Source organism: Mobula hypostoma, chromosome 7, assembly GCF_963921235.1.
Source record: "Mobula hypostoma chromosome 7, sMobHyp1.1, whole genome shotgun sequence".
Classification (NCBI taxonomy): domain Eukaryota; kingdom Metazoa; phylum Chordata; class Chondrichthyes; order Myliobatiformes; family Myliobatidae; genus Mobula; species Mobula hypostoma.
The window spans coordinates 180887886-180907134 of NC_086103.1; the positions used below are offsets into that span (position 1 = coordinate 180887886).

The 19249-nt window shown below is 44.8% G+C and overlaps 1 protein-coding gene across 1 annotated transcript in view; it reads left to right on the forward strand.

Moving 5' to 3' along the window:
• The first annotated feature begins 5072 nt into the window (after window positions 1-5072).
• wnt11 (wingless-type MMTV integration site family, member 11) overlaps window positions 5073-19249 on the forward strand; it is a 76077-nt gene continuing 61900 nt past the window's right edge. The window contains exon 1 of the mRNA XM_063052975.1: window positions 5073-5239. The gene's annotated coding sequence lies outside the window, so the exon portion shown is untranslated. The remainder of the gene's footprint in view (window positions 5240-19249) is intronic.

Below are 19249 nucleotides of genomic sequence, written 5' to 3' on the forward strand. Positions count from 1 at the left end.
AACTAGAAATAATGCAGAAAAGATTACCAGGACTCGATGGACTGACTTATAGGGAGAAGTTGTGCAGGCTAAGACTTTATTCCTTAAGAGGTAGGATACTGAGGAGCGATCTGCGCTACTGGGGTCACGGTAGCGTAGTGGTTAACACAATGCTATTTCAACCTGGGCTGGCGGAGTTTGGAGTTCAATTCTGATGTCATCTGTAAGGATGCCCACTTCATGGAATGTGTGGATTTTCTCTGGGAGACACACACAAAATACTGGAAGAACTCAACAGGTCAGGCAGCATCTATGGAAAAAAGTACGGTTGACATTTCAGCAAACATAGATGCTGCCTGACCTGCTGAGTTCCTCCAGCATTTTGTGTGCGTTGCTCGGATTTCCAGCATTCCGCAGATTTTCTCTTGTTTGTGATTTTCTCCGGGTGCTTTGGCTTCCTCCCACAGTCCAAAGATGCATTGGTTAGTAGCTTAATTGGTCATTGTAAGTTGTCTCATGATTAGGCTAGGGTTAAATTGGGGGTTTGTGGGCGGTGCAGCTTGAAGGGCTGGAGGGGGCTATTGTGAGCTGTATCCCAATAAATAAATAAATTATAGAGGTGCATAAAATCATGAGGGACATAGCTAGGACGAATACACTCAATCTTTTCCCCAGAGTTCAGGAATCAAGTACCAGAGGGCACAAGTTTAAGGTGACAGGGGTAAGATTTAAGAGGAACTTTTTTACCAAAGTGCGCTATCTATGTGAAATGATCTGCCTGAGGAAGCGTTGAGGCGGATACAAGAACAACTTTTAGAAGACAGTTGGACAGCTGCATGATGAACACAAGAGATTCTGCAGATGCTGGAAATCTAGAGTAACACGCACAAAATGCTGGAGGAACTCAGCAGGTCAGGCAGCATCTATGGAGGGGAATGTACAGTCGATGTTTCGGGCTGAGACCCTTCAGATGGTGCAGCGGGTAGAAACCCAGTTACGGACAGAAAGTACAAATTTGTGTGTGTTTTGTGCCCTCAGCCTCTCTCCCAAAATCCAGTTGCCCTCGGAAGGATGCCGATGAAGCTGCTGTAGGAACAATGCCACCCTGGAAAGAGTGCAGAAGAGATTTATGAGGACGTGGCCAGAACTCAAGGGACTGTTATGGAGGGAGGGTGAGCAGGATGGCAGTGTTTTCTTCAGAGTGTATGTGACAGAGGTGAATTTATCAGGCTGCATACAGGGGCTTGATAGAGTGAATGCACAGTTTATTTTTTTCCTGGAATTGGGAAAGAGGAATTAAGGTGCAAGGGAAGAGAATAAACAGGAACTCGAGGGGCAGAGGGTGGTCAGTGAGTTCCCAGAGGAAGTGATTGAGGCTGATGCATTAACATTGAAAATGTACTTGGACAGGTACATAGTTCTGTTTGGACAGATTTAGAAGAGGGATATGTGGGCAAATTGGACTAGATCAAAATTCAAATTTCAGAGTAAATTTATTATCAAAGTACATATATTTCCGAAAAAGCCGGAAACTGGAACTAGATGGGAGAATAGTTTAGCTCATGGTGGAGTGGCGGAGCAGACTCGATGGGCTGAATGGCCTACTTCTGCTCCATTGTCTTGTGATGTATGTCACCATATACAACCCTGAGATTAATTTTCTTGTGGACATTCACAGTAAGTATAAGAAACACAAAAGAATCAAAGAAATACCATTCCCAACAGTATGGACAAACAACCAACATGCAAATGACAACAAATTGCAAATACAAAAGGAAAAATAATACTAATAAATCAATAACCAATAAATATCAAGAATGTGAGAAGAAGAGCCCATGAAAGTGACTCCATAGGCTGTGGGAGCAGTTCAGTGATGGGGTGAGGGAAGTTATCCCCTCTGGTTCAAGAGCCTGATGTTGAGGGTAATAACTGTTCCTGAACCTGGTTGTGTGGTCCTGAGTCTCCTGCAGTTTCTTCATGAGCACAGGCAGTTGGGCTGAGGGTTCTGCCAAAGGGTCTCAGCCTGCAATGTCGACTGTCCTTTTCTCCATAGACGCTGCCTGGCCTGCTGAGTTCCTCCAGCATTTTGTGTGTGTTGCTCGGATTTCCAGCATCTGCAGGTGTTCTCTTGTTTGTGGGCTGAAGGTCCTCCTGCCATCCCTTATTACTCCATGACTCTATTTCCCTTGCTCTCTCAAAGAGAGATAAAGCTGCCATGGAAACTTTGATGATCTCCTTTGGTGTCCCCTTGGCAATTTGTCATCTTTTGCACGTTGGTTGTCTGTCTTGGTTTGTGTGTGGTTTTTCATTGATTCCATTGTGTTTCTTGTATTTACTGTGAATGCCCACAAAGAAAATGAATCCCAGCTGGCATATCTGTAAGTTGGTAATAAATCTACTTTGAATTTTGGTATCCTGTGCCCAGTTATGTGTGACTCAAAATGAGGGGCAGAGTCTATTTATTTTTATTTAGGGTCATTGCAGGGGGAAACATTATGAATTGTCAACAATTCCTTCCCCTGTGTAAATGCTGAACAACCTGCCAACATCCAACATTACAGCATAGTACAGACCCTTCGGTCCGTAATATTGTGTTGACCTTCTGACCCGGGATTCTTAAAACTTTCTTATGCCATGGACCCCTTTGCAGTCCAGAGAAGCCTATGGACCCCCTTCTCAGAATTATATGTTTAAATATATAAAATAAAATACATAGTATTACAAAAGCAATCAATTACATTAAAATAAAGTTATCAAAATATTTTAAAAGCGATGAATTGAAAGAAATGCTAGATTGTAGTTAGAGGTTAGTGAAAATAAAGGCATTTTTCCATCCAAGTTCACGGAACCCCTTTAGTCTATCCATTGAACATAGAACATAGAACATAGTAAAGCACAGTACAGGCCCTTCAGCCCACAATGTTGTGCCGACCCGCAAACCCTCCCTCCCATATAAGCCCCCACCTTAAATTCCTCCATATACCTGTCTAGTAGTCTCTTAAACTTCACTAGTGTACCTGCCTCCACCACTGACTCAGGCAGTGCATTCCACGCACCAACCACTCTCTGAGTAAAAAACCTTCCTCTAATATCCCCCTTGAATTTTCCACCCCTTACCTTAAAGCCAAGTCCTCTTGTATTGAGCAGTGGTGCCCTGGGGAAGAGGTGCTGGCTATCCACTCTATCTATTCCTCTTATTATCTTGTACACCTCTATCATGTCTCCTCTCATCCTCCTTCTCTCCAAAGAGTAAAGCCCTAGCTCCCTTAATCTCTGATCATAATGCATACTCTCTAAACCAGGCAGCATCCTGGTAAATCTCCTCTGTACCCTTTCCAATGCTTCCACATCCTTCCTATAGTGAGGTGACCAGAACTGGACACAGTACTCCAAGTGTGGCCTAACCAGAGTTTTATAGAGCTGCATCATTACATTGCGACTCTTAAACTCTATCCCTCAACTTATGAAAGCTAACACCCCATAAACTTTCTTAACTACCCCTTGGGAATCTGTGAACCACAGTTTAGGAACGTCTGTTTTAACCTCCTCTAAGATCAATCTAATCCTTCCCTCTTGCATATCCTCCATTTTTCTATAATGTGCTATAATTTTTTTAAGTGTTTCTTAAATGTCCCTACTTTATCTGCCTCTAATGTAGCCACCCCTGGCAGCACGTTCCATGTACCCACCACTCTCTGTGTAAAGAACAATCCTCTGACATCCCACCTATATTTTCCTCCAATCACCTGAAAATTATGACCGTTTTTATTAGTTATTTCCACCCTGGGAAAAGTTCCTGGCTGTCCACTCGATCTATGCGTCCTATTCCTCTGTCAAGTCACCTCTTATCCCCATTAGCTCCAACAAAAAAGCCCTAGATACCTCAACATATCTCCACAAGACAAGCCCAGGCAGCACCCTGGTAAATCTCCGCACCGTCTCTAAAACTTTCACGTCTTCCCTATAACGAGGCGACAAGAGCCCGAGCAGATTCTTTATTGCTCCGGATTCCAGAGTCTGCATTCTCTGGTGTTGTATTATTGCGCGTGGGACCTTGCTGTGCCGTTTCTCCTGCTACTTTACCACAGCGCCTGAACTCCATCCATTCTGAGGTGGGTTGAGATGTACTGAGGGGCGCTATCCACATCTCGGAGTCCCGTTTACCAGCGTTGCAGTCATGGAAGTTTCTACGATGCGGATTATTTTAAGGGGGGGGGGAGGGGAAAAAGTTAGAGAGAGGGATGAGAGTGACCGGTACATATCCAGGCAGAAATTCATCACTTACCGGCTTCATACTCTCGTCGGTTAAAGGGGGGGGGGGCGGGTGACAAGAGGAGTTACAAACGACGAGAATGAACCTTGCAAGAGAGAGAAAAAAGGAGAGAGAGAAGGGGGAGGGAGTGAGGAGAGAGAGAGGGGGGAGAAAGAGAGAGAGAAAGAGGAAAAATAGAGGAGAGAGAAAAGGGGGAAGAGAGGGTGAATGAGAGGGAGAGACAGAGTGAGGGTAAAAGGGAGAGGGGGAGATAGCATGAGGGGAAATGGAGAAAGAGAGGAAGAAAACGAGAACAAGGGAAAAAGAGAGAAAGAGCAAGGAAAGGAGAGAGAGAGAGAGAGAGTTAGATGAAGGGTGATTTATGTGGCCGAAATTCCAAGTTTTCAAGAGGAAATATTCTAACAGGCAAATTCCACATTCATAAAGATAACTCTTGCATGAATTCCAACCCTGACCGAGGACCTCAGGTAGTTTGTTTCTCAACTGTGATGTCCTTCCAGAAGGTGGTATCTTTTTTTTAAAAAAATGTATTTAATTCAGCGAATTAACTGCGGCGAGTTTGCGGATGCCGGTGAGTTAGTGGCTGGATTCGGGCTAGCGCTCAGTCCCGAGCCGCCACCCGCCCGTGCGACAAACTAACTCCACCCAGAATTTGTGTTTAATTTTTTTTAAAAAAGCAGGGAAACGAACAGGGCTGGCGCTTTTTTAAACGCTAAAGCGCTTTGTTATGCTAATATCGCCTGACATCATCCACTTCAAAGGAATTTGTGTAGTCGATATAACCAGGATCTGGCACTGGAGAGAGAGAGAGGGAGAGAACGAGAGCCGAAGTGTAATGGTATTCAGTGTAAGTCACAGCGGAGAGAGAGAGGAGAACGCGGCTGTGGATTTCAACAATAATCCTCAATTGATGGACTAATTCGGGTTAGAATTGAGTCTTTGCGCCTTTCCGAACTTTTGCGAGACACGTTCCCTGGAACTTAACAGGTAAGGAGAAAAAAGTTAGAAAGAATTTGCAAAGATTTTATTTTCCGTCCGGCTAAGCTAATCAGATTGCCACATCTGTCTTTTATTGCGCCCGTATCGATCACTCGCCGCTCTCTTTGAGAGGGACAATCGATTACAGTTCCGGTGCGCTTGTCCGCACGGTGCCCGCGAGTTTGACTGTAATTGACCAGTGACCTGGCTGTACTGACCGAGAATGGGCAGGGGGTTGGGTGAAGGCTTGAGGAGAGAGTGGAGTCTCTTAGAAACCAAGACTCTCACAAATCCGGTGTTCCGAACCCGAAGGGTCCCGATATCCGACTCGGTTAGGCTTAAACCAGTAAACTGAGATCTTGAAGTTGCGGGGAAGTCTGCCTTGCTTGAGGTTACTGTGGTGTGCGGACACGGAGAACCCTCTCAATGTGTTCCCGTTACCCTGATGTCCAACGGCGCTGAGCCGTAGCGATACTTCTTAAAGAGGGACAAACTACTCATCAGGTGCTTAAAACGCAAGAGATTCTGCGGATCATAAACACGAGATTCGGCAGATGCAGGAAATCTAGAGTAAATCGCGCAAATGCTGGAGGAACTCGGCAGCAAACGTCTCGGCTCGAAACGACGACTCTTTATAGATGCTGCCTGACGCGCTGAATCCTTTCCAGCATTGTGTGTGTGTGTGTGTGTGTGTGTGTGTGTGTGTTGGTCAAATTCTTTCCCATTCATTTTGCAGTTGCGATTTTAATCTACTGATCTATTACGTACGTGAACTGAAAGCCCTCCATTAGAAACGCGGCAGGCAGAGGGACAATATATATCGAGCAACACGCACAAAGTGCTGGAGGAACTCAGTAAATCAGGCAGCATCTAAGGAAGGGGATAATCAGCCGACGTTTCGGGCCGAGACCCTGGGAAGTAACGGGGTAGAAGGATGTGGCTAGATGCTGCCTGATTTGCCGAGTTCCTCCAGTATTTTGTGGGTGTTGCTCCAGATTTCCAGCATCGGCAGAATCTCTTGCGTTTACGATTATATGTTGACATGACCGGGACGGTGAAATAACAGCACGGAGAGCTAGATTCGAGCACGTCGAACTATCGGAATCTCTCAGACTACTATATCCTTGCTGGGAGAGTTGGTGATGGTTTTGAAGCCGTAGTGGCAGGGACAGAGAGCGATTGCAGATGACGGGAAGTGTTCCATCTGCCCCGAGGGGAACGACGCGGGGATCCCGCTGAAATTTCAGAGCGGAATGGTCTCCTCGTTTCGTTGTGGGCTGTGAGCGAGGGGCAAGGGTAGATTCCGCCCGGGACGGATCTGTGCAACTCCGGGGAATGAGGGGCCGGCTTCATTCCAGAAATAGGTGCCAGTTCCCCGATTTCTCCGCTCCATAACACAAGCTGTGTTGTAACTAAATACTTCAAAAGTGCAACGCACTCAAAATGCTGGGGTGACCCTGTACTGTATGTCAGGCAGCACTCATGCCTGACATGGCCGAGACCTTCATCAGAACTTGTGCAGATGCTGGGAATCTGAAATAAAAACGGAAAGGGCTGATCAGGAGGAGTTTCACCACAGAAGCTGCCTCACCTGCTGAGTGTTCCAGTATTTTTCCCGCTCGTATAATCGGCATTTTAACCCGTTCGCTGTCCTTTAAAGGTCCAGTGCCGCACCGAGGAAGGCGCCGTCCTTACAGAGCTTATTGCTCTCTCTCTCTCTCTCCGTCTGTCTCTCTCTCTCCCTCCATCTCTCTCTTTCTCTCTCTCTCTCTTTCTTTCTCTCTCTCCGTCCGTCTCTCTCTGTCCCTCCATCTCTCCCTCTCTTTCTCTCTCCCTTCTTCTCTCTCTCTCTCTCTCTCTCTCTCTCTCCTTCCCTCCCCTCTTATCTCCCTCTCTTCCTCTCGCTCTCTCTGGTGGGACCGCAAAGTTGCGCTCCGACCGCGGCCAAAGACTCAATGGCTTCCCCGTTCGCCCGGGAATTACGGAAATCCCATGGGATTACTCCCAAGCGCAGGGTACTTCCCCTGGTGACCTGGCAGGTATTTACGCTAACGGGAGATTTCAGAAACAAAGTAAGGATCTGAAATAAAAGTAGAGAACGCAGGAAAATCTCCATTGAGCTGAAAGTCACAGAGTACTTCCTTGCGAGCATTTACAGGAAAATAAAGGAATACAATAGAATTTATGAATTTGAGGCTGTACAGTCCTGTAGTGGGTAGCACAACAGTATTACAGCGCCAGTGGCCCGGGTTCTAGTCACTTCGCTGTCTGTAAGGAGTTCAACCTTTCTCCCCGTGACCACGTAGGCTTCCTCCGGGTGCTTCGGTTTCCTCCCGCATTTCAAAGACATACAGATTAGTGGGTTTGTTATTCACATGGATGCAATTAGGTGGCCCAGGCTTGCTGGGCGGATAGGCCTGTTACTGTGCTGTATCTCGGAATTTAAAAATAAACTACATTTAAATAAAGACTGACAAACAACCAATGTGCAAAACAAAAAGACAAATCGTTCAAGTCAGTAAAAAAAAATACTGAGAACATGAGTTGTATGGTGCTTGAAATTAGGCTGTGGTTGTGGAATCAGGTCAGGGTCAAGGTGAATGAAGTTATCCACTCTGGTTCGGGAGCCTGATGGTTGTAGGGTAATAACTGCTCCTGAACCTGGTGGTGTGGGATCTACCAGGAAAGCTGGAGAGAGTACAGAAGAGAGTTGTGAGGATGTTGCTGGGACTGGAGGGAGGTTGAGCAGGGTGGGACCATTTCAATGGACATAGACAGGGTGAATGTGTGCAGTCTTTTATCCAGGGCTGCGGAATTAAGAGCTATTTATTGGTTTTAGTTTATAATTGTGTTCTTTACCTTACTGTGTTTTCTTTTGTGCTTCACTGGATTATGGAGTAACAATTACTTCATTCTCCTTTACATTTATGTACTGGAAATGACATTGAATAGTCTTGAACCTGGAGGTCACAGGTTTAGGGTGAGAAGCTTCAAAGTTTAAAATTTTGAAATAAATCTATGATCAAAGTACATATATGTCATCATAGGGGTGTGTAGGCACGTGGCCAAGTGGTTAAGGCATTGGACTAGCGACCTGAAGGTTGTGAGTTCGAGCTCCAGGAACGTGTTGTGTCCTTGAGCAAGGCACTTAATCACACAGTGCTCTGCAACGACACTGGTGCCAAGCTGTATGGGTCCTAATGCCCTTCCCTTGGACAACATTGGTGTCGTGGAGAGGGGAGACTTGCAGCATGGGCAACTGCCGATCTTCCATACAACCTTGCCCAAGAGAGTGAAGATTTTCCAGGCTCAGATCCATGGTCTCGCAAGACTAACTGATGCCTAAAAAAAAGGGTGAGTGAAGTTATTCCCTCTGGTTCAAGGGGCTGATGGGTGGGGGGAGAATAACTGTTCCTGAACATGGTGGTGTGGGATTTGAGCCCAACCTAGAGGCTTATGAATTCCTTTGCCTATGGTGTGCCAATGTTGTGCATGTATGCAGTGAGCACTGCACGACCAGATAGTATTATAGATGGGATATTAAATCAAGGCCCTGTCTATACTCTTTATTATATGGTTTTGGTTGTTCTTGTCTTATCATCGTGCATATTTGAACTAGTAAGGACGATGAAGGTAGTGGGGAGAAGGCAGGAGAATGGGAGAATGATGAAGTGGTGGAACAGAATCGATGGGCTGAATATCCTAATTCTGCTCCCGTGCTGACCCTCTTCACCTCTGGATCAGAGCTGGAAAGGATCAGCAACTTTAAATTCCTTGGTGTTATTATCTCAGAGGACCCGTTTTGGGCCCAGCACATATGTACAATTATGAAGAAAGCATAGCTACACCTCTGCCTCCTTTGGAGTTCGTGAAGGTGTGGCACACCTGTAAAACTTTGACAAATTTATATAGATATGTAGTGCAGAGTATATTGACTGGCTGCGTCATGGCCTGGTATGGAAACACCAATGCCACTGAATAGAAAATTCTACAAAAAGTAGTGGATACAGTCCAGTACATCACGGGTAAAGCCCTCCCTGCTGTTGAGCACATCTACACAAAGCATTGATGCAAGAAAGCAGCATCAGTCATCTGAGATCTTGACCACCCGGGCCATGCTCTCTTCTCACTGCAGCCATCAGGATGAAGATACAGGAGCCTCAGGACTCACACCAACAGGTTCAGGAACAGTCATCACCCCTCAACCATCAGGCTCTTGAACCAAAGGGGATAACTTCACTCAACTTGACTTGTCCCATCACTGAAATGTTCCCACAACCTATGGACTCGCTTTGAAGGACTCTTCATCTCATGTTCTCAATATTTATTACTTACTTATTATTATTGTTTCTTCTTTTTGTATTTGCACAGTTTGTTGGCTTTTGCACACTGATTGAATGCCCTATCGGTGCGGTCTTCCATTGATTGTATTTCCGTTATAGATTTATAGAGAATGCCTATTAATTATTATTCTGTTATAGATTTATAGAGCATGCCCACAAGAAAAAGAATCTCAGGGTTGTATATGATACATTATTTGTACTTTGATAATAAATTTATTTTGAACTTTGAACTTAAGGTTTTATGGTCATCATCATCATTATCTGCCGTGTCATATGACGTGGGCGATCATGGTCTTTCCATGACCATGATTGTTCTTGACAATTTTTTCTGCAGAACTGGTTTGCCATTGGCTTCTTCTGGGCAGTGTCTTCACAAGATGGCTGACCCCAGCCATGATCAATACTCTTCAGAGATTGTCCACCTGGCATCAGTGGTCACATAACCAGGACTTGTGATATGCACCAGTGGCTCATATGACCATCCACCACCTGCTTCATGTGACCTTGACTGGGGGCTAAGCAGGTGCTACACCTTGCCCAAGGGTGACTTGCAGGTTAGCAGAGGGAAGGAGAGCCTTACACCTCCTTTGGTAGAGACATATCTTCACCCCTTCACTCATGAAGGAGGATGAGAGGTGACAACAGAGGTGTATAAGAGACGTAGATAGAGTGGGTACCCAAAGACTTTCTTCCAAGGTGAAAATGGCTAATACCAGGGGGCATAACTTTAAGGTGCTTGGAGGGAAGTATTGGGAAGACACCTGAGGTGATTTTTACCCAGTGAGCAGTGGGTGTGTGAAATGTGCTGTCCGTGTTGGTGGTAGAGGCAGATACATTAGGGACATTTAAGGCATCATCCTCCATTCAAGTCTATGGATGATGCTGGCAGACTTGCTGATTTCCGCCAGTATTTTGTGTTTGTTGCTCAAGGTTTCCAGCATCTGCAGAATCTTGTTTCTGTTTTACTCCATCAGCGATGTTACCCAACATAGCAACACATCTCCTTGTACACAACTATAAAAGTCAAACCATATGTTCAAAGGATTGTTATCAAAAAAAAAACTGGCTTTAAGCCACATAGGTAGTTAATTGGGCAGACAACCAAAACCTCAGATAAAGAGATAAGTTTTAAGGAGGAAATGAAATGTATTTATACTACATTAACTTTCAAACCATGTGTGCGCAATGAAATGTATTTAAAAACTGTTCTGAATATAAAATAGAAGGCTACGCTTCAAGGCAGAGTTGAAGTAAATGGAACGTGACTGACTTGTTCAGGATAAGCCTTTGGATTCAGCTTAATGTACTTTTCTCTGTGTTATATGTTTTTTATGTATTTTTGTGCAAGTTGGACGAAGTACTTATTTATTTATGCACATTTTGTTCCATATCTATCTTTTGTTGGCTTTGAGGGTTCCGTGGCTCTTTGGCCTATATTTGCTGGAGTTTAGAAGAATGGTGGGGGAGCTCATTGAAACCTATCGAATTTTGAAAGGGCTTAGACAGAGTGGACGTGCCGAGGACATTTCCTTTAGTGGGATAGTCTAGGACCAGAAGGCACAGCCTCAGAATAGAAGGATGACCCTTTAGAACAGAGATGAGGAGGAATTTCTTTAGCTGGAGGGAGGTGAATCTGTGGAATTCATTGCTGTGGAGGTCAAGTCATTGGGTATACTTAAAGCGGAGGTTGATATGTTTTTGATTGGAAATGCTGTCAAAGTTATGGGGAGAAGGCAGGAGAATGGGGTTGAGAGAGATAATAAATCAGCTCTGATGGAATGGCAGAGTGGACTTGATGGACCAGATGTTCTGATTTTGCTCCTAAGTCTTATGGTCTTTACTGTCTAACTTTACCAGCTTTTATATATATATTTATACATAATTCTTTATAATTGTTGAATGTTCACAGCAAATTCACAATACATAATGTTGGTCCTTAACGGAATTATACAGTATCTTTACATTTGTTGCCAAAGATATGTAGAACTGGAAACCTTTTGTTGTTGATTCTGATATGGAGTTATCACTCCTCGTAGTCCTGATGCAGGGTTTGAAACCCTGAAATGTCAGCAGTATCTTTCTTTCCTTATAGATGCTGCTTATAACCATATAACCATATAACAATTACAGCAAGGAAACAGGCCATGCGGCCCTTCTAGTCCGTGCCGAACCCTTACTCTCACCTAGTCCCACCGACCTGCACTCAGCCCAATGCTTAACCCATTGAGTTCCTCTGGCTTTTTGTGTCTTGCTCCAGATTAATGACTCAATGTATTGAGTACAGGATGTTATGTTGAAGTTGTGTAAGTTCAAGTTCGAGTTTGATCATCGTTCAACATGTATACAGCTAAACAAAACAGCGTTTCACTGGTGCCAAGGTACAACACACAGTACATGCAATCACACCCAGCACATATGGTATCGATAGCACACACAGTCACAAGGTAATATTAGCACAAGTCCCTGAGTGGCAGGGCCTGAAGGTTGATGGTACATGGGATGTTGTTCTGGAGCCATGTTTCTGCAAGAACGAGCTTGCAGCAGTTCCTCATCTCGCAGTGGGTCAGCCACAGGCTAAGACAATGCAGCTTGTCTTCCAGGAATGACCACTGGAGAGAAGCCCAGACGGGAAAGCCGGCCTGCAGTGGCCAGCCCCTGGCCCAGCGCGGATTCCAGCACATCCGCCACACCTCTGCTCTCTCCCACACTGCCACACCGCCTCCGGCACCTCCTCCTTTGGTGGCCGCGGCGTTGAGGTCCTGGTCCATGCAGCTGCCCTGCCACCGGTCTCACCAATGAACTAAGCTTGCAGTATATTGTATTACCAACAGCATCTTGCAACCACAAGGAAGACATTTAAGGCAAACATTTGCACCATTTGTTGGACCCAGAGAGGCCAATGCAAGCAGGACGTATGATCATTGGCGAGGCCAGATTTAGAATATTGTGTGCAGTTCTGGTCAGCTACATGCAGAAAAGACATCAAGGTAACTGAAAGATGACAGAGAAAAACTTTAAAAGAGATTAACTTTATTTGTCAGAAGCACATTGAAACACAGTGAACTGCATCATTTTGTGTCAAATCAATTCAGCGAGGATTGTGCTGGGCAGCACATAAGTGTCTCCAGACTTCTGATACCCACGTAACATGCCCACAACTCACTGAGCCAAACCCCTACACCTTTGTAGTGTTGGAGGAAACCGGACCTGGAGGAAACTTGCAGAGAAACTTGGGGGGAACGTACAAACTCTTTAGAGGCAGCAGCAAGAACTGAACCTCGATTGTTTTGCCAGGACGTTGCTGGAAACCGAGAACCTGAGTTATAGGGAAAGGTTCAATAGGTTTGGAACTTACTCCCAGGAGCATAAAAGTACGAGGGGAGATTTGATAGAGGCATACAAAATTATGAGGGATTTAGATAGGGTAGATGCACGTAGGCTTTTTCCATTGAGGTTGGGTGACAGTAGACCCAGAGGTCATGGGTTAAGGGTGAAAGGTGACATATTTAAGGGGAACATGAGTGGGAACATCTTCACTCAGAGGGTGGTGAGAGTGTGGATCGAGCTGCCAGCAGAAATGTTGGATGTAGGTTCGATTCCAACATTTAAGCGAAGTTTGGATAGGTACATGGATGGGAGAGGTATAGGGGGTTATGATCTAGGTGTGGGTTGATGGGACTAGGCAGAACAATAGTTCAGCACAGACCAGATAGGTCAAAAGGCCTGTTTCTCTGCTGTACTGTTCTATGACTATGACTCTCCATAGTCACGACTGTTGGAATCTGGTGTTTAAAATCCAAAGTCCTTTTAGAAGTCAGGGACAAGGCACAAAACGTGTTGCTTCATGATCATTATATTAGGATTTGATAGAACTGAAGAAATTGAACATAGGGTGACAGGGAAAGCTAGGATCCAAGAACGGAAGGTGATACCTTGCACGAAACCCATAGGGACATTCTAATTTGTAGATACAGTAGTAATAATAATACAATTATAAAGTACCTAGTCAATACTGCAGTAAAAAAAAATGACCAATCACAAACAACTTTGTCACTTAAGGCAAAGTTTTCAGAGCTTTCCAGAATTATACTTTGGAGGCATATTGAACTGTTATGCATATTATAGCCACTAGGGGTCATGGTAGGCAGTTATTGTATATAAGTAATTATATAAAATATATAAAATATCAAGCCGTATCGGCCCTTGCCCTTCCCTTGGACAATATTGGTGTTGTGGAGAGGGGAGACTTGCAGCATGGGCAACTGCCGGTCTTCCATAGAACCTTGCCCAGGTCTGCGCCCTGGAGAGTGAAGACTTTCCAGGCGCAGATCCATGGTCTCACAAGACTAACCGATGCCTTAATTAATTAATATAAAATATAAGCAGACAATTAATTGTTAAACTACAAAGAAAATTATAATTAAACAGTTAGATCCAACACATAGACTGTTCCCAGTCCTGATGAAGTGTCTCGACCCAAACTGTCAGTACTATCCTTTCCATTGATGCTGCCTGACCTGCTGAGTTCCTCCACTGTTTTGTATGTGTTACTCTGGATTTCCAGCATCTCTTGTGTTTACATTTACCCTTTCTATAACCCTCATAATTCTGTATCCCTCTATTAAATCTCCCCTCATTCTCCTATGCTCTGGGGAATTAAGTCCTAATCATGAAACAATTACAAATTTACCTCTGTAACATCTTTATATTCATATTCTCCGTGACTGTGAGGGTATTCACAGTCTCGGAGAGTTCAAGATTATTGTTATCTGACTGTCCATACATACAACCAAATGAAACATAGTCATAGTCATACTTTATTGATCCCGAGGGAAATTGGGTACATTTCCCTCAAACAACGTTCCTCCAGACCCTGTTGCACCCACACATATATCACACACAGCACATAAACCAAAATGTTATCACATATAAGTTATAATACAATCCAAAATACATGCAGTGTGCAGCAAAGGTAAACAGTAAACAGCTCACTGTCCTAGTGACAAGACCTTGGTGGTAGCAGGGTATTCTTAGCCTGAGCGCCCAAGAGGAGCAGGGGTGAGCTGCCCTAATGACCATCCTCCAGTAGTATCCACATTTATGGTGATACAGTACTTTGAGAGGATGGTTATGGCTGGAATCAACACTTGACTGATCAAGGACCTGGACCCACTGCAATTTGCCAATCATCACAATAGGTCTTCAGTGGATGCAATCTTAGTGGCTCCTCACGTGGCCTTGGATCACCTGGACAATATTAATGTTACGTCAGGGTGCTGTTCATTGACCACAGCCCAGCATTTAACTCGATCATTCCTACAAGTCTGGTCAAGAAGCTCCAAAATCTGGGCATCGGTACCTCCCTTGGTATCTGGATCCTCAACTTCCTCACTGGAAGACCACAGTCTGCAGATTGGAAAAAAATATTTCCACCTTGCTGCTGAGCAACACACCTGCACCTCACCTGCCCATTGCTCTACTCTCTTTACACCCACGACTGTGTGTCTAGGCATAGTAAGACCAAGGAATTGATTGTGGACCAGAAAGGGTGAGGCAATGGCACCCACACCAGTTCTCATCGAGGGATAAATAGTGGAAAGCGCGAGCCATTTCAAGTTCCTAAATGTCAACAACTCTGATGATCCACCCTGGGCTTAACATATCGATGCAGTTACAAAGAAGGCACAGAGTGGCTATATTTCATTTGGAGTTTGAGGAGATCTGGTATGTCACCAAAGACACTCACAAATTTATACAGATGTACCATGGAGAACATTCTAACTGGCTGCATCACCGTCTGGTATGGGAAGACCACTGCACAGGATCGAAATAAGCTGCAGAGAGTTGTAAACCCTGTCAGTTCCATCATGGGTGCCAGCCTCCCCAGTATCCAGGGCATCTTCAAGGAGCCATGCCTCAGAAAGGAGGCGTCCATCATTAAGGACCCCCATCACCCAGGACATGTTCTCTTCTGATTGCTACCATCAGGGAGGAGGTACAGAAGCCTGAAGGCACACACTCAACAATTCAGGAACAGCATGTTCCCCTCTGCCATCAATTTCTGAATGGACATGGAACCCAAGAACACTATCTCACTCACAAAATAATCTGCAGATGCTGGGGTCAAAGCAACACTCACAACACGCTGGAGGAACTCAGCAGGTCGGGCAGCAACCGTGGAAACGATCAGTCGACGTTTCGGGCCGGAACCCTTCATCAGGACTGAAGAGGGAAGGGGCAGAGGCCCTATGAAGAAGGTGGGGGAAGGGTGGGAAGGAGAAGGCTGGTAGGTTCCAGGTGAAAAACCAGTAAGGGGTAAGATAAAGGAGTGGGGGAAGGGAGGCAGGGAGGTGATAGGCAGGAAAGGTGAAGAAGGAATAGGGGAAATCATAATGGGTAGAAGGAGGCGGAACCATGAGGGAGATGGTAGGCAGCTGGGGGAGGGGGCAGAGTGACATAGGGATAGAGGCAGGGAGGGGGAGGGAATTACTGGAAGTTGGAGAATTCTATGTTCATACCAAGGGGCTGGAGACTACCTAGACGGTATATGAGGTGTTGCTCCTCCAACCTGAGTTTAGCCTCATCATGGCAGTAGAGGAGGCCATGTATGGACACATCTGAATGGGAGTGGAAAGCAGAGTTGAAGTGGGTGGCTACCAGGAGATCCTGTCTGTTGTGGCGGACGGAACGGAGGTGCTCGACGCTATCTCGCTACTTTTTTTTTCTTTTTGCACTATTTATTTAATTGAATTTTTTTAACCTTCTGCAATTTAGTTTTTTTTTAAATTTTTATGCATTGTAATGTACTGCTGCCACATAACAAGAAACTTCATGACATTTGTCAGCGATATTAAACCTGATTGTGAAGAAGTTGTTTCCCCAGTCTGGGAGTCCGAGTCCTGATGCTCCAGTACCTCCGTCCTGGTGGTGGCCGGTCAGAGATCGTGGATCCTCAACAATCCCTCGAGTCCTCAGAAATGGGCCTTTCAGACCACAAAGTCTGTGCCATCCGCCTCCAATATCTCATTACATCAGGCAACTATATAAAGCTGTGACGTGGGTGCCATGCTTTTGTAGCCCGTGCTGACGTAATGTGAGAGGTTACCGAAGGAACTCGTTCCTGTTATGCTAACAAGACAATCCCTTCTTTTGTCCCTGCCCTGCATTTTTATTCAGTGGTGTTCATGTCCTCAGCAGGGAATGTGATCAGGATCTCCAATAAACAAACCATTGCTTTTTCTTAAAGGCAGGAAACTTTACACATCAGTAAGGTGATGAGCTGACAGATTGGCACATTAAATATTTCCTATCATGAATTGCAAAGCATCCAAACAATTTAATTCTCCTCTCCAATCAGATTTCTTCTTCTTCTGTCTCTTCCCTCTCCCACCTATCACCTCTCAGCTTCTTAGTTAATTCCCCCACCCCAACCGAAGCCACTCACCTGGTGTTATCTATCTCACCAAGTTAGTTTGTACAGTACTCGTTTCCCTCCTCCACCTGCTTATTCTGGCTTCATCCCCGTTTCTCCGGTCCTGATGAAGGGTATTAGCCCAAACCATCAACTATTTACAGTATTCCTCTCCCTAACAAACTGGAGGAACTCAGCAGGTCGGGCGGCATCCGTGGAAACGATGAGACCACAAACTGCCCGACCTGCTGAGTTCCTCCAGCGTGTTGTGAGTGTTGCTTTGATCCCAGCATCTGCAGAGTATTTTGTGTTTCCTCTCCATAAAGACTGCCTGATTTGTTGGATTCCTCCAGCATTTTGTGTATGTTACTCTGGTCTCCCAGCATCTGCACAATCTCTTCCGTTTAATTTGCTTCTCAGTTCTCATCAGTTTAAGTCTTGGCAAGCAAGAAATCAAGCTCATTATAACATCTTCATTGCTACTGCCTTTTAGAAGAGCCTTTCTCTTCCCCTGGTGTCTGTCAGGGGAAAAGATTCTGACTGTCTACCCTAGCATCTCATAATTTTAAAAAATCTCAGTCAGATCTCTCCTCAGCCTCCAGTGCTCTAGGGAGAATCGGAATCAGGTTTAATGTTACTGGCGTATGTCGTGAAATGCTTTGTGGCAGCAGTACATTGCAATACATAATTATAAAATCTATGAATTAATTGTAAGCATATATATTTAAAAAGTTAAATTAAATAAGAAGTGCAAAATAGAAATAAAAAAGTAAACACGAGGAATTCTGCAGATGCTGGAAATTCAAGCAACACACATCAAAGTTGCTGGTAAAAAAGTAGGTAGTGTTCATGGGTTCAATGAATTGAATTGACTTTATTTCTTACATCCTTCGCATACAGGAGGAGTAAAAATCTTTATGTTATGTCTCTGTCTAAATGTGCAATGTAGAGTAATTTGTCATAAATAGTATGTACAACATGACAGTCAATATAGCATAGAAATATAATTGTATCAGTGTGAATTAATCAGTCAGATTGCCTGGTGGAAGAAGCTGTCCTGGAGCCTGTTAGTCCTGTCTCTAATGCTGTGGTACCACTTCCTGGATTGTAGCAGCTGGAACAGTGTGTGGTTGGGATCCATTCAGAAATCTAATGGCAGGGGGAAAGAAGTTGTTCCTGAATCACTGAGTGTGTGCCATCAGGCTTCTGTACCTCCTCCCTGATGGTAACAATGAGAACAAGGTATCACCTAGGTCTTAGGGATCCTTAATGATGGATGTCACCTTTTTGAGCCATCGCTCCTTGAAGATGTCCTGGATACTATGGAGGCTAGTGCCCATGATGGAGCCGACTAATTTTACAACTCTCTGCACCTTATTTCGATCCTGTGCAGTAGCTCCCTCTCCTCATACCAGGCGGTGATGCAGCCAGTGAGAATAGTCATAGTCATACTTTATTGATCCCGGGGGAAATTGGTTTTCGTTACAGTTGCACCATAAATAATTAAATAGTACTAAAAGCATAAATAATTAAATAGTAATATGTAAATTATGTCAGGAAATAAGTCCAGGACCAGCCTATTGGCTCAGGGTGTCTGACCCTCCAAGGGAGGAGTTGTAAAGTTTGATGGCCACAGACAGGAATGACTTCCTATGACACTCTGTGTTGCATCTCGGTGGAATGAGTCTCTGGCTGAATGTAATCCTGTGCCCACCCAGTATATTATGTAGTGGATGGGAGACATTGTCCAAGATGGCATGCAACTTGGACAGCAACCTCTTTTCAGACACCACCGTCAGAGAGTCCAGTTCCATCCCCACAACATCACTGGCCTTACGAATGAGTTTGTTGATTCTGTTGGTGTCTGCTACCCTCAGCCTGCTGCCCCAGCACACAACAGCAAACATGATCGCACTGGCCACCACTGACTCATAGAACATCCCCAGCAACGTCCGGCAGATGTTAAAGGACCTCAGTCTCCTTAGGAAATAGAGATGGCTTTGAGCCTTCTTGTAGACAGCCTCAGTGTTCTTTGACCAGTCCAGTTTATTGTCAATTCATATCCCCAGGTATTTGTAATCCTCCACCATGTCCACACTGACCCCCTGGATGGAAACAGGGTTCACCGGTACCTTAGCTCTCCTCAGGTCTACCACCAGCTCCTTAGTCTTTTTCACATTAAGCTGCAGTGTGAAGCACATTAAGAACGCTCTCCATGGTACATTTGTAGAAATTTGCAAGTGCCTTTGGTGACATACCAAATCT